Genomic DNA, 16,089 nt, shown 5'->3' with positions numbered 1-16,089 from the left:
GGGATAGCTTTCGGTTTTTCACCATTGAGGATGATATTAGCTGTGGGTTTGCATATATGGCCTTTATTATGTTGACGTACTTTCCTTCTATCCCCATTTTATTCAGAGTTTTTATCATAAATGCATGCTGTATCTTGTCAAATGCTTTCTCTGCATCTATTGAGATGATCATGTGATTTTTATTCTTCATTTTATTAATGTGGTGTATTACCTTGATTGATGTGCAAATGTGGAACCATCCCTGCAACCTGGAATAAATCCCACTTGATCATGGTGTATAATCTTTTTAACGTATTGTTGTATGCGATTTGCTAGTATTTTGTTGAGGAATTTTGCATTGATGTTCATCAGTGATATTGGCCTGTAATTTTCTTTTTTTGTGTTGTCCTTGTCTGGTTTTGGTATCAGGGTAATGTTGGCTTCGTAGAATGAGTTAGGGAGCTTCCCCCTCTACTCAATTTTTTGGAAGAGTTTGAGAAGGATAGGTATTAAGTCTTCTTTGAATGTTTGGTAGAATTCACCAGGGAAGCTGTCTGGTCCTGGACTTTTATTTTTGGGGAGGTTTGTGATTACTGTTTCAATTTCCTTACTGGTGATTGGTCTATTCAAATTCTCTACTTCTTCTTCGTCCAGTTTTGGAAGGTTGTATGATTCTCAGAATGTATCCATTTCTTCCAGATTGTCGAATTTGTTGGCATATAGCTTTTCCTAGTATTCTCTTATAATCTTTTGTATTTCTGAGGTGTCTGTTGTAATTTCTCCTCTTTCATTTCTGATTTTACTTATTTGTGCCTTCTCTATTTTTTTCTTGGTGAGTCTAGCTAAAGGTTGTCAATTTGGTTTATCTTTTCAAAGAATTAGCTCTTGGTTTTATTAATTTTTTCTATTTTTTTTTGGTCTCTATTTCATTTATTTCTGCTCTGATTTTTATTATTTCCCTTCTTCTATTGATTTTGGGCTTTGTTTGTTCTTCTTTTTCCAGTTACTCTGGTGTATTGTTAGTTCTTTATTTGAGGTTTTTCTTGTTTGTTGAGATAGGCCTGTATCACTATAAACTTCTGTCTTAGAACCGCTTTTGCTGTGTCCCATAAATGCTGGCATGTCGTATTTTCATTTTCATTAGTCTCCAGGTATTTTTTGATTTCTTCTTTGATTTCTTCCTTGACCCAGTCATTTTTCAGTAGCATTTTGTTTAATCTCCAAGTATTTGTGGCTTTTCTGATTTTCTTCCTATAGTTGATTTCTAGTTTCATACTGTTGTGGTCAGAAAAGATGCTTGGTATTATTTCAATCTTCTTAAATTTATGGAGACTTGTTTTGTGGCCTAATATGTGATCATTCCTGGAGAACGGTCCATGTGCATTTGAAAAGAACGTGTATTCTTCGGTTTTTGAATGGAATGCTCTGTATATATCTACCAGGTCCATCTGTTCTAGTGTGTCATTTAAGGCTAATGTTTCCTTATTGATCTTTTGTTTGGATGATCTATCGGTTGGTGTAAGTGGAGAGTTAAAGTACCCTACTAGTATTGTGTTACTGTCTCTTTCTCTTTTTTTGTCTGTTAATAATTGCTTTATGTATTTAGTTGCACCTACATTGGGTGCATAGATATTTACAAGTATTATATCCTCTTGTTGGATTGTTCCCTTGATCATTATGTAATGACCTTCTTGGTCTCTTTTTACAGTTTTTGTTTTAAAGTCTATTTTGTCTGATATGAGTACTGCTACCCCAGCTTTCTTTTCATTGCCATTTGCGTGGAGTATCTTTTTCCAACCCTTCACTTTCCGTTTGTGAGTGTCTTTAGGTCTGAAGTGTGTCTCTTGTATGCAGCATATATATGGGTCTTGTTTTTTTTATCCAATCAGCCGCCCTATACCTTTTAATTGGAGCATTTAGTCCATTGACGTTTAAAGTAGCTATTGATAAGTATGTACTTACTGCCATTTTTTAACTTTGTTTTTTTCTCAGTGTTTTAGTAGTCCTTTTCTGTTCCTTTCTTCTTCTATACAGAATTGATGGTCTCTTTAGTTTGACCTCTGTCTGAAAGCTCTACTCTTTAACTCCCCTCCTCCCTCCTTTTATGTTTTTGATATCATATCTAACCTGTTTTTTGTGCATTTGTATCCATTACCCTCTTATCATGGAAATAGATAATTTTTCCTATTTGTGGTCTTCTCTTTTCCCCTTAAATCAGTCCCATTAACATTTCTTGTAGCACTGGTTTCTTGGTGACAATGTCCTTTAAGTTTTGCTTGTCTGGGAAATTTTTGATGTCTCCTTCCATTTTGAATGATAACCTTGCTGGGTAGAGTATTCTTTGCTGTAAGTTTTTTCCTTTTAGCACTTTATATATACCGTGCCACTCTCTTCTAGCCTGTAAGGTTTCTGCTGAGAAGCCAGCTGATAGTCTTATGTGGTTTCCTTTGTATGTAACTTGACTTTCTCTTGTGGCTTTTAGGATTCTCTCTTTATCTTTAATTCTGGACATTTTGATTATGATGTGTCTTGGTGTGGGCCTCTTTGGGTTTATCTTGTTTGGGGCTCTCTGTGCTTCCTGTACCTGGATGTCTGTTTCCTTCCTTAGGTTAGGGAAGTTTTCATCTATTATTTCTTGAAATAGATTCTCTACCTCTTTATCTCGCTCTTCTCCTTCCGGGACACCTATAACACGGATGTTAGTGCGCTTGATGTTGTCCCAGAGGTCCCTTAGACTGTCCTCACTCTTTTTAATTCTTTTCTCTTTTACCTGTTCAGCTTGGGTAATTTCCTCTAGTCTTCATCCACCTCGCAGATCCACTCTTCTATATCCTCTACTCTGCTTTTGAGTCCCTCTAGTGAATTTCTCATTTCCAGTATTGTATTCTTCATTCCTGATTGGTTGTTTTTTATATCTTCCATTTCTTTGTTGACATTCTCACTGAGTTCATCTAGTCTTCTCCCCAGATCAGTGAGCATCCTTAACACTCTTTGTTTGAACTCTCTGTCTGGTAGGTTGCTCATTTCTGTTTCACTTAGTTCCTTTTCTGTGGTTTTGTCCTGTTCCCTTACTTGGAATGTATTCCTTTGCCTCCTCATTTTGCCTCTTTCTCTCTGCTTGTGTCTATGTATTAGGTAGGTAAGCTATGTCTCCTGCTCTTGGATAGGTGACCTTATGTAAGTGATGGCTTAGGGGGCCTGCTGTGTGCTTCCCTCAGTTCTCAATGTTTCAGGGGTGAGCGCTATGTGGGCTACGTGTGTCCTTCTGTTGTGGCCTGTTTGCTCTCCCTGTATGCGCCCAGGGAGGCCGAGTTATGCTCCTGGCCAGCTGTTGTAATGCTCAGTTGCTTATAGTTGTTGTGGGCCCTTCAATCTCTTTACCAGGTGTGGGGAGCCCCAGCACAATTGGCTGCAAATTCTAATACCACATTTGTGTTGCAGTACTTCTTTTAAGTGAGTAGGCCACCAGTGTGGCAGGTTGTTAGGCTCAGGGCCTTACAATTGCTGTAAGCCTCTAGCCTATTAGGTCTCTTGTCAGCTCTCTGAGGATTGCAGCTGTGTGGGGCTGGCCTCAGGCATGGGAGCACCCAATTGTTTCAGGCTTTGGAAGGCAGAGCAAACCCCCTATGTGGGTCTTTGAGAAGCACAAGTCTTCTGCTGCTGACAAGCCCCGCTGCCCACAGGTCCACAGGTACACAGTCAACACAGTCCTGCTCCGTGCCCCGACCCCCCGAAGCGGACCCAGTCTCTCCACTGCCAGAGCCCCACACACTCCACCACTGCCCTACACTATCCACCTGCTCCTTGTGCACGCCCTGCCCCACCGAAGTCAGCTCAGTTACCAGGCTGCAGAGAATCCAGTCACCAATCTATGCAGGCCCACAAGTTGCCTGAGGGCCCGCTGTTGGGTGGGGCCAGTCTCCAGGGTGGGCTGCTGTCCCTGGCCAAGCTGGACCAAATTGCTGCTCTAGCGGGTGGGGCAGACCCCAGGCCAGCAGGCCCCAGGGAGAACTCCAATGGTGTCTGTATCAGCACTCCCTCACCAGGCCACAACAATGGCCGCTGTCAGTGTCCCAGTTCCTGGAGAGGTCTCACCTCTCACCGATATGCACTCAGGGCCCATTAGGTGAGCCTCTTTACACGAAAGCACTCTGCACCTTTCTTTCTGCTGATTTAAGTTGCTTTCTGAAATGGGTGAGTTTGCATGTGGGCCCTTTAAGAGCTGGTTTTAATTTCTTTGTGAACCAGCTTTTCTGGGGGTAGTCCCCATTGTTTTAGTAGCAGGCAAAGTCAGATGTTATGCCACTCATCTCGATTGTTCCGGGACCACAAAATGCCCACAGCGGGGGCGCTCCTCGGCTCATGGCCCTACACCTCCAGGGAGGGCTGTGTACCTTTGGGCTGCTCCTGGGCAGCCGTGAGGTGCTGCAGCTTGTGAAGGTGGCATTTTTCCTCTCCAGAAGGGAGTTTCTGCCTCTTTTACCTCAATTTGGATTGTCCTTTGCTGCAGGAGTTCCTCTTATCCAGTTTTCAGTTCTGTCTCAGGGTTAATTTTTCCACGAGTAGTTGTAAATTTGCTGTGTCCGCTGGAGGAGGTGAGTTCAGAGCTGCCTACACCGCCATCTTGACCTCCTCTCTCTTGCTGAGTTATTTTTATCATAAGAGATTGTTGAATTCTGAGAGGTGCTTTTTTCTATGTTTATTGTATTGTCGACAAGCTCTACACCTAGATCTGTCATAATCACTCTTTTAAAAGCCAAAGCCAAAGATAGAAATCTTGGAAGCAGAAAGAGAAAAGTGAATTGTCACATATAAAAAAATTGTTAATAAGATCTACAATCTATTTCTCATCAGAAACCATGAGTTCAGAAAACAGTGGGGTGACATATTGAAAGTGCTGACAGAAAACAACTGTTATCCAAGAATTCTATCTATGGCAAAACTGTCCTTCAAAAATGAGAGAGAAATTAAGATATTCTCTGATAAACAAAAGTTGAGGACATTTGTTACTACCGAATTTGCCCTGCAAAGAATACAACAGAAACTTCTTAAAGTGGACATAAAATAACGCCAGGTAGTAACTCAAAGCTATACTAAGAAATAAAGATAATCTGGGGGCTGGCCCAGTGGTGTAGGGGTTAAGTTCATGCATTCCTCTTCGGCAGCCCAAGGTTTGCAGGTTCGGATCCCAGGTGTGGACCAACGCACCACTTGTCAAGCCATGCTGTGACTGCATCCCATATAAAGTAGAGGAAGATGGGCGTGGATATTAGCCCAGGGCCAATCTTCCTCAGCAAAAAACAAGAGGATTGGCAATGGATGTTAGCTCAGAGCTAATCTTCCTCACACACACAAAAAGAAATAAAGATAATCTGTATAGGTAAATATGTGAGCAAACATAAAAGCCAGTATTACTCTATTTTTGATTTGTAACACCATTTTTAGTTTCCTACAGGCTTTAAAAGAGACATTCATTAAAAATAATTATAAATGTATATTAGTGGGCACAGAATATGTAAAGATGTAATTTTTGACAACAACAACGTAAGGGGGGTAGCTGCTTAGGGGCGGAGTTTCGTATGCTATTTAAGTTGGCATCAATTCAAGCTAGACTGTTTAAAATTTAGGATGTTAAATGTCATCACCATGGTAACCGCAAAGAACATATCTCATAATATACAAAAAAGGAAGCAATAAAAGATTCAAAAGGATTCACAACAAAAAAATCAACTAAACATAAAAGAAGGCAGTAATGGAAGAAGTGAATGACAAAAATGTATGACATACAGAAAACAGATAGCAAAATGGCAGAAGTAAGTAATTCCTTATGAAAAACTGATTTAAATATGAATGGATTAAATCCTCCTAACAAAAGCCAGAGATCTGCAGAATGGAAAAATAACACATGATCCAACCATAACAAAACATGGTTCAAACATATGCTGTCTACAAGAGACTTATTTAGATCAACAGAAAGTAGATTGAAAGTGAAAAGATGCAGAAAGATATTCCATTCAAATAGTAATCAAAAGGGAGTTGGGATGGCTATACTAAAATTAGACAAAATAGACAGTAAGTCAAAAACTGTTACAAGAAATAAGTACATTATATGTTGATAAAAGGGTCAATTCATCAAGAAGATATAACAATTATAAGCATATATGCCTCATAGAATAGAGCCTCCAAATCTATGTAGCAATCATTGACAACATTGAAGGGCAAAATAGTTCTCTAATAACAGGTGAAAACTTCAATACCTCAATTTTTAAAAAAAATTTTTTGTTTATTGCAGTAACATTAGTTTATAACATTGTATAAATTTCAGGTGTAAATCATTATACTTCTATATCTGCATAGATTACATCATGTTCACCACCCGAATACTAATTACAACCCATCACCACACACATGTGCCGAAGTATCCCTTTCGCTCTCCTCCCTCCTCCCTTCCCCTCTGGTAACCACCAATCCAATCTCTGTCTCTGTGTGTTCAATACCTCAATTTTAATAATGGATTTAACATCCAGACAGAAGAACAATAAGGAAATAGAGGACTTGTGGGACACTACAAACTACTAGAACTAACAGATGTGTACAGAACTCTCCACCTGGTGACAGCAGAATATGCATTCTTTTCAAGCGCACATGGAAAATTCTCCAGACTTAGATCATATACAAGACTCTAAAGCAAGAATCAAATTTCAAAACATCAAAATCATATGAAGTATTTTCTCTGGTTACAACAGAATGAAAACAGAAATCAATAGCAGAAGGAAAACTGAAAAGTTTACAAATATGTGAAAATAAAACAGAACACTTTTAAACAACCAATGAGTCAAAGAAGAAATCACAAAGGAAATTAGAAAACATTCAGAGATTAATTAAAGCAAACACTCAACATACCAAAACTTATGGGCTGTGGTGAAGACAATGCTCAGTGGGAAATCTATAGCTGTAAACATCTACATTAAAATAGAAGAGGGGCCACCCCTGTGGCCTAGTGGTTAAGTTCGTTATGCTCTGCTTCAGCGGCCCAGGTTCGGTTCCTGGGTGAAGACCTACACAACTCCTCCGTGGGCATAATGTGGTGGTGATCCACATACAAAATAGAGGAAGATTGGCACAGATGTTAGCTCAGGGCAAATCTTCCTCAGAAAAAGAAAGAAGAAGAAAATGGGGTAGTGACGTCAGCAAGATGGTAGAATAGGAAGACCCTGGCCCTCATCCCCATGTACAAACAATGATTTGGCAGACATCCATAGACAAAAATGCCTTTGTGGGAGTCTTGGGATTCCAGTTAAAGATTGCAAAAGGTCAATGGAACCCAAGATCAAGAAAGGCAGAGATGAGGAGGCAGGCCTGCACGTCAGTAGCAGGCCCGATGACCATGGTCTTGGCTGCAGACCCAGAAGCAGCCCACCCCCCAGTAGACTCAGTTCCAGCCTCACTTGTTTGCAATCCTATGACAAGCTCCATCCACCTACGGGCCTGGGAGGTGCCACAACCATTGAAGCCCTGGATAATAGACCCACTGTTCTTAGACCTTACTGTAGACATTGACATAACCCTGTGACCATGCTCAAACCGTGGTGACCAGGGTTCAAGGCAGTCTTGTCATTCCAAGGACCTGGCAGGAACCACACCCATCCATACCATCACTAAAGGCCCACTGACCAGACCTGACTATGGACCCAGAGGCAGGCATTATGACCCGGCTGCACCCTCCCTCAACTGTGATCCTGGAGGCAGTCCCATCAGTCTGAGGACCCAGAAGCAGGTCTTTACCTGCCAAAACCCATTTGTAAAGACTGAAAGAGTTGTCTGCTCCTTCAAACTTTGTCCATTTGTTTTCATGACTGGGTATATAGATTAGCACATCCTGCTTACTCCAAGTCATCTTCACCAAGGCCCTCTTTTCTTGACATCAAATGAAACACAGAATTCCCTTTCTCTTATTTGTCCTTCATCTTCTTTCCCTTTCATTCTCCATCCTACATAATTCTTTCTTCTGAGAACTTTCTATAATTTGCTCTCTCTGGGTTGTGGCGTTCATATATTCTGTTCTAGATAAAGCACACTGCTTGAGGCCTATAAACCCAGACTCAACAAAGAAACACTCTTACACAACCCTTATGAAACTTTGATGCATTGTTCCACTGATGTTTCTTCTGCCTCAGTTCAGCCTTAGCCTGTATGGCCCTAGAGACTCAAGTACACATTTAGCTTTCTTGTGTTCTACACACTATACAGACTCTCTACTGTACTAAACACATATGTTAGTGCAATGCATGCTTATGGTCTATTACAATTTCCAGCACTGTAGTCTCTTTTATATGGTGTCACTTGGTGTCAGAGACCTCCCGGTGATTGGATGATGAAGTTTTGATATTGTCAGCCTATATTATAAAGAGGGAGCATTACTTTTGAGGAGCAATCTGTTGTTGATTTAGCTCTTGAATTTTCAGACTTTCAGGTACAAAGAATCACTTGTTAAAACATTGTCTAAATTTCAGAATATGCTTTCATTGCCTTAAGTTTTTACAACAAATTATTGTTGCTCCCATAATCTAGCCTGACTCTCTGTTTCTTACGTTTGGCCGAAAGTTGGTTCTCAGATATTGTTTGCTCCAGCTCACCGTCTCTGGGACCCGCACAGCCTTTGCTCCAACTTTCATCATTTACTGCTTACTATGCTTCTAGTCAGGTTGTTGCTCCATGGCCATCATCACAAATAACAGTATGTTTAGTAAGTCAATAATTTTGATCTCTATTTTCCAAGCCTTAAATTTGACCATAAATTCCACCTTTACCTGACATCAATATCCCAATTGGGTTTTCTTTCAGTTGTATAGTAGACATGGTCTCAGTCTAAAGCCATGGTAATAACACTGGTGTCCTGTGCCTTTAGTATGGGACAGATAATCCTGGGAGGACTGGCTTTTGTCTTTCAAGAGTGGTGCACCCTGCAGCTTGTGGTGTCTGTACCGTTCTTCGTCATCTTTCTCTCCTCAAGGTATGAGCCATCTCTCTCACTGTATATTATGGGAACACAGGATGAAAATGAATATTGAATCTGGACATATTGATTTTATTATTCCTTGGGTCCTTTCTTATTGTCTGGAGCTAAAACCCATGTCTCTCATCTTTTCACTGTGCAATTTGAGAAGCAAAATATGGAGTAGCACTGACCTTTCTGTCTGGGAGTTCTAGGTATTTTTTACTGTCTTTCTTCTTAAGTCTTACCCAGGATAGTGCTCATAGAGTTATTCCAATATTATTTTCCTTAATATAAAACATAGACTCAAATATTTCAAAAAGAAATGCCTTTAATTCTTTTTTGGCTTTGGAATGAATCAAGTTATGGTGAAGTTTTTGGTAATTTTCATCTTTGTAGATGAAATTGGATAAAAGGAAGAGGCAGTAAATGTATTCATATAGCTATTTGAAAAAGTAGCAGCATATTTTCTCTAGTACTAAAAACTAGCATGCAGATTGGGTGATTTACGTCATGTGTTCAGCATTCCCTCCTCCCTTAAATAATTTTAACAAACATTTATTTTTGGATAACTTCATCCCTACACTTAAAACAAGTCTAGGGGAGAGTCAGCTTTATCAATCATGGAGAAATTACTACAGATTTAATACAACGAGATGAGTTCAGAGAGGAGAGTGTAATCCATGTCAGACTCATCCATTGTGTCACTCTATCCTCAACAACCCTACAAGGAAGATGGCACTATCTCCCCATTTTATTGATGAGAAAACTGAGGCAGATGTAAATAAGTGACTCACTCGTATAGTAAGTCACCAACATAGCTGGTAGTGGCAGGAGTGCTTCCAGTCTTTGTTGGGATTTAAGCTTTCATAATTTGAGGCCTCCTTTTTTTTTTTTTTTTAAAATAATATATATTATGAGCAGAAATTTGCTAGAACTCATGCCTAGCTTTGGAAGGGAATTAGGCATATGAGGGATTCTCAAGTTTAAGCTTCATAAGCTTCTTGGAAACTCTTTTGCTGAGTAAGCAGAGAGGCAATTTGACTCCAAAGTCTGTGTTCCTAACCATGAAGGTCTACTGCATGGGGTGGTCATTCTTGTACTTTCCTAGTACTTGTATAATAGAACATGTGTTTCTATTTCTAACCCAACAAGTGGTGCATATTAGATGGAAAGCAAAAAGCGTCTGTAGTTGATAATCATGTGACAAATAAGTAAGAGAGAGTGGGCTGCACTTGTGAGCTCTTCTTTCATCAGGTGGCTGACAGAGTCTGCCCGGTGGCTGATTATCACTCTCAAACCAGATGAGGGCTTAAAGGAACTTAGAAAAGCTGCACACAGAAATGGAGTGAAGAATGCTGAAGAAACCCTGAACATGGAGGTGAGCAAGAAGGGGAAGGCGGTTACTGGGTTGGAGGGAAGACTGACATCTGCCTTCTCCTTATTGAGATAGACAAACCGCATCTCTAACAAGGGCGGCTAGCTGAGAACGCAAGCTCAGTTTTCTGTCTCTCATGGGGATCTCAGATAGGAGAAGCTCTGAGCGCTGTGCAACTACCTCTTGCTTTAGTTCACTTCCTGATCTGAATCTATAACCTATGCACTCTCGTGGGTGCCCTGCATCCCCCTATGGCCTCATTTGCAAAAAATCGTTGTTGCTGAATAATTACCTCGAGTCTCCTTTACCTCCCTACATCTTCCTTCATGTCACTTTCACATGCGTGATTGCATGTGTACTAAATGCCCGGCACTCTGCTGATGAATGATACATGTTTGTTGGTGTTGTTGAAGGTTTTGAGATCCACCATGCAGGAGGAGCTGGAGGCAGCGCAGGCCGAAACTACTATGTGTGACTTGTTCCGCACACTCAACTTGTGTAAAAGGACCTGTCTCCTGCTCTTTTTGAGGTGGGCTTTACACAGTGCATGACAACATTAAAGGAGTAGAGATATGAATTTATTTATTTCAAAGGTTATAACAATGTTGTGGGGGGAGATGCTGATTTGGACATAAAAGATGAGGAAAATAGGGCTGGCCCCGTGGCTTAGCAGTTAAGTGCATGTGCTCCGCTGCTGGCGGCCCGGGTTCGGATCCTGGGTGCGCACCGATGCACCGCTTCTCCGGCCATGCTGAGGCCGCGTCCCACATACAGCAACTGGAAGGATGTGCAGCTATGACATACAACTATCTACTGGGGCTTTTGGGGGAAAAATAAATAAATAAATAAAATTATTAAAAAAAAAGAGGAAAATAATTGCTAGGTTTGGAGATGATCAAAGTGTTATAAAAAGACTAACATGGGACTGATTATACAATGAAGACTTTATTATGTCGTATCACTCTATTAGTCTCTTCACTGGAGATTGATGTTGAGAACTTTCCTCACAGTATACATTTTGGCATTTAATTTTCTTCATATTTTTCTTTCAATTTTAATTGAAGGACATCATGCGAACGGTAAGGTGAAGAGCTCATAAATATATATAGCTCAATGAATATTTCAATGTGTAAAATGTAGCCAATGTTCCCATCAAGATAGAAAAGTCCTAATTCCCCAGAAGGTCCCCTCATGTATCCCCTATGACAACAGCCGGCACCACCACCACTGCCCCACTCTCATTCCCTCCTCACTGCCTACTCTCTGGCCAAATAAAACTTAACAGCTGTTCTGATCACCATCACCAAAGAGGAATGTTGCCTGATCTTGACCTTCACATAATGTAAATGATAAAATGGTTCTGTGACAGGCCCCTTTTCCTCAAGTTTATCCATACAAGATTCATCCATTTTGTTCTATGTAGCAGTAGGTTGTTTTTCTCTCTGCTGTTTTAGTATTCCATTAGATGAATACACTACAATTGCCTCATGTACTTCAATGTTGGTGGACATGTATTTGTTTCCAATCTGGAGTGTTAGCACTGGGACTTCTGTAGAAAACATTGTCCATTATCTCTTGGGGAATATAAGTACTTACTTTGGTAGGATTAGGAGGGGAAATTTTGAAGACTTAAAAAAAAAACACACAGGACAATATACACCCACTGCCAAGCTTAAGAAAATTACTATCAAATGGCACTGTTTCCCTCTTTGTAGGCATACCCTAGGAGACTGTTCCTCACTTAACTGCATTGTGCTTTTCACATTTCCCCTATTCGCTAGGTTACAGGCTCAGGTTTCTGAATCATAGACAATCAGAGTAGAAAGAAAAAGAAGAGATAATGGTGAAGAAAGGACTTACTGCCTTGGGATTACTGTGGTCTATGGTGGTTTCTTCTGCTGTAAATTTGAAATCTAGCTCTTTCTGGGTGATGTAGATTACTCAAATGGACTCCTTTCCTTTAGATGTTTTCTGGGTAAACTGTAAATCCCCAATGGGAACCTTTGATCCATTTCCTATGGTACAGTTGGTGCATGTTTGTCTGCTTGAATTCTTACATTTTCTCTTAACCATAGGATGTCAGATATGAACTTTAAGTCTCCTAGAATTGAGTCATATCCCTGGACACTGTGCTTACAAATCAAGGGGACATAGATAATCTCTTTGAAGCTTCAATCACTAGTTGAGCAAAGGGAAATTTCTTCACAGTATTGGGGTTGAGGGAGAAGAGGGAGGACTCCCAGCATACTGACAACCCTCAGAAAAATTCTTTCCCTAATTTCCAAGTTTTAATCCTTCTATACTCAACTTCTATATCCCATCCAGTTTGGTGATTGGGTCAGGTTATGTTTCCCTGTCACTGGTAACTCTTAGGGACTCAGACTAAAGAACGACAGGAAGAGTATCGTTTTCATATATTGTCGTGCAATTATTTACAATAACTTGAAATTATCACCTTAAAATGAAGTATTATACAAATCAGAGTGTGCCTTTATTCTGTACATTGATCATTGGCTGCCTGGGTCAATATGATCATCAGTTGCAGCATGTAGGCTCTAAATCTTATGACACGTGTCTTTCCTCTTTTGTTCACTACAGATTTACAAATGCAATACCCTTTTATGGAATCTTTATCAATCTACAGCACTTTGGGAGCAATATTTTCCTATTCCAGGTAGTCTTTGAGCTCTCACTGTCTCAGCCCAATGTCTTGAACTTTTAACACTGAATCATAGGGGCTGTCGAATAACCCAGATGCTTTTCATGTTCCTGGAGGGAATTTCCATTTTGGTCAACATTCTTCTAGATCTAGCCTCTCTTCAGCCTGTCCACTAGCAGAGTAGTCCTGTCCTTTGATTACTCTATCATGCCATACCCATCCCATGACAATGTTGTATCTACACTAGGTTGACTGAATCATCCAGTTTTACCTGGGACTTTCCTGCTTTTATGAATGAAAATCCCACATTGCTAAAATCCTCTAATTCCCAGGAAACCAGGGTGGCTGATCACTTTCAATTGCGCACTTTAATTGTAAAGTCCTCGAGTTTAGAGCTGAGTCTTAGACTCCGTAATTGTCCACATGATGGTGCTACCTTCTACAATAAGGATATAACAAGTGCTGCACAGAATAAGTAAAAGTGCATTTCTGCCAGACTTACCAATTGTTCTCCTCTGGCAAATCCCAGATATGCAAAGAGATCTGCTGCAATTAATCTGATAATTTTAAGTGCTTTTTACCACCCAAGTTGAAATTCCAAATTTCTCAGTTTATCAACTACTCCATGCTCTCTGCCACTGTAAAATTTTCTACAATATATTTCAAACATACAAATAACCTATAGTCTTTTTTCTGACTACATTTGGTGGACGCAGATTTCTTCAGCCAGGATTTCTTAGTCTCGTTGTTCTTCCTGTCTCCAGAAATGCAAACCCTGCTTGTGGCTTTGGCAAATGTGGGAATCGGCTCTTCTGCTGCCTCTGCCTCCAGTATTTCTGTCCACTTGGCTGAACTAATCCCCTCCATCCTCAGGTATGAGTTTATGTATGCTCTGCCAGGGCCAAAACAGGACTTCCTCAGCTAATTGACACATTGCGGGTATAAACACAGTAAGACATGTATATTATAACAGCAATTATTTGTGATAGTAGTGGTAATAATATACTAACAACAATTATAGCCAAGGTTTATTGAAAGCTGATTTATGCCATGCACTGTGCCAAGCAGTACTTTAATGCGTCATCTCATTAATCTTTTGGACCACTTATCATGGTTCTTGCAATATGTAACATTCTGTTTAAAATTATGAAAATGAGTCTCAACACACTTTCAACCTAACAAAAGCAGCTAGAAAATCATAGATCAAATCTCAGAAACAAGTGTTTGTCTCAAAGACCATGTATTTAACAATTGTGTTCTATTGTCTTTCATAATCAAGTAAAAACAACATATCACAAATTACATGTGTGAATTTTTACCAGATTATTATGTATTGTTGTTTACCCCTCAGGGCAAGAGCTTCAGGATTAGGTATAGTGACCAGAAGGAATGGGGCAGCACTGGCTCCCCTCTTAATGATCCTCATGGTATATCTTCCCACTTTGCCATGGATCATCTATGGAATCCTTCCCATCATTGGTGGTCTTGTTGTCCTCTTTCTGCCTGAAACTAGGAATCAGCCTCTGCTTGACACCATCCGGGATGTGGAAAAAGGGTGAGTAAACCTTCTAGACATCCCCTGGAAGGAAGGGTGTAGTTTTAGTGGTGAAGAGATGAAAATTAGCTCTGTTGTGATGGCACATACTACCTGCCCTCATGAGAGACACACATTTGTGATGGTATTTCATGATTCTCAGATCCATAAGAACCTGGGATACAAAGGGGAGGAAAATGAGTTAGCCAATGAAGGAATAATGTTAGTAAGATTACATAGAGTTAAAGACTTTCTTTGAAAACATAGCAAAGGAAATAAATCTTGTTAAGGTGAATGTGAGTTCAGGTAGCCTTGCTGCCACAAGTAATGGAAAGATCGAGGATAGGGAAAATGAGAAACCAGTAAAAGGTGTTTTTAAGTGATTCAAATGGCATATAAGTTTCCTAGGGCTTCCATAATGAAGTTCCACAAACCAAGTGACTTCAACAACAGAAATTTATTTTCTCACAGCTCTGGAGCCTGGAAGTCTGAGCTCAAGTTGTTGGCAGGCCCACGATCTCTCTGAAGGCTCTACAGAAGTATTGTTCGGGCCTCTCTCCTAGCTTCTGGCAGTTCCTTGGCTTGTGGCAGCAGAACTCCAGTCTTCACATGGCATTCTCCCTGGCATGCCTCTGTGTCCAAATTTCCCCTTTTTATAAGGACACTAGTCATATCAGATTAGAGGCCCACCATACTCCAGTATGACCTCATCTTAACTAATTATATCTGCAACAACCCTATTTCCAAATATAGTAACCTCACATTCTGAGATACTGAGAGTTAAGACTTCAACATATGAATTTTGGGGGGACACAATTCAACCAAAAACAAATGGGCAGTCCCCTTAAGATTTTCAATCTACGTTTTGACTTTCAAAAGGTGTCATTGACGAGAGGTCTAAAGAGACCAGTGAGAGTCGCAACTTTCAAAATGCTTTGTTGGGTCTGCACATGCAGTAAGGCCTTTTCCAGCATGAGTGTCAATCCCTCATGGATTTTACTGGATTATAAAAAGCCGATGGTTAGAGGATCAGTTCATAGTCATGCATGGATAAGGATAACCTTATCTTTATCTTTTCTGTTTTTTTAGTGTTTGTTTTTGTTTGTTGATTGGTTGTTTCTGTTTTGTTTTTCCAGCAAAAAATTCTCAAGAAAAGTAAATGAAAAAAGATTCCTACATAAAAATGACAAAATTTTAAGGTGCTTTCCTGAGCTAACTAGTGAGGGAAAGAAAAATATGAAAGAAAAAAAAAAACCCAGAAGTTTTCCTTTATATCTACAAACTACCAAGACAATACACTGGAAAAATCAATCTCATTTACATTTATGGCACTAATTTGCAATTAAAAAGATTTCTGGGAACATGCAATTCTATGAACAATCCAAAATTTTGGGAAGTAGTTGAAAAATTTTCAAATTTATCAATAAATATTAATAGACAAGATAATTCAGAAACAAGGAAGACCACGTAATTAGAATGTAGCTGGTTGATGTATGGAGCAGCATGTCATGAACTCTATCATAAATCTGCAAAAATCAGGGCAA

The 16,089-nt window shown here is 39.9% G+C and overlaps 1 pseudogene; it reads left to right on the top strand.

The window, feature by feature from the left end:
• Window positions 1-7,360: 7,360 nt before the first annotated feature.
• Window positions 7,361-15,743, top strand: LOC131395285 (solute carrier family 22 member 10-like; annotated as a pseudogene).
• The last annotated feature ends 346 nt before the right edge of the window (window positions 15,744-16,089 follow it).

This window comes from Diceros bicornis, chromosome 31 (genome assembly GCF_020826845.1).
Source record: "Diceros bicornis minor isolate mBicDic1 chromosome 31, mDicBic1.mat.cur, whole genome shotgun sequence".
Classification (NCBI taxonomy): domain Eukaryota; kingdom Metazoa; phylum Chordata; class Mammalia; order Perissodactyla; family Rhinocerotidae; genus Diceros; species Diceros bicornis.
This window is presented reverse-complemented; position numbering and strand designations above follow the sequence as displayed.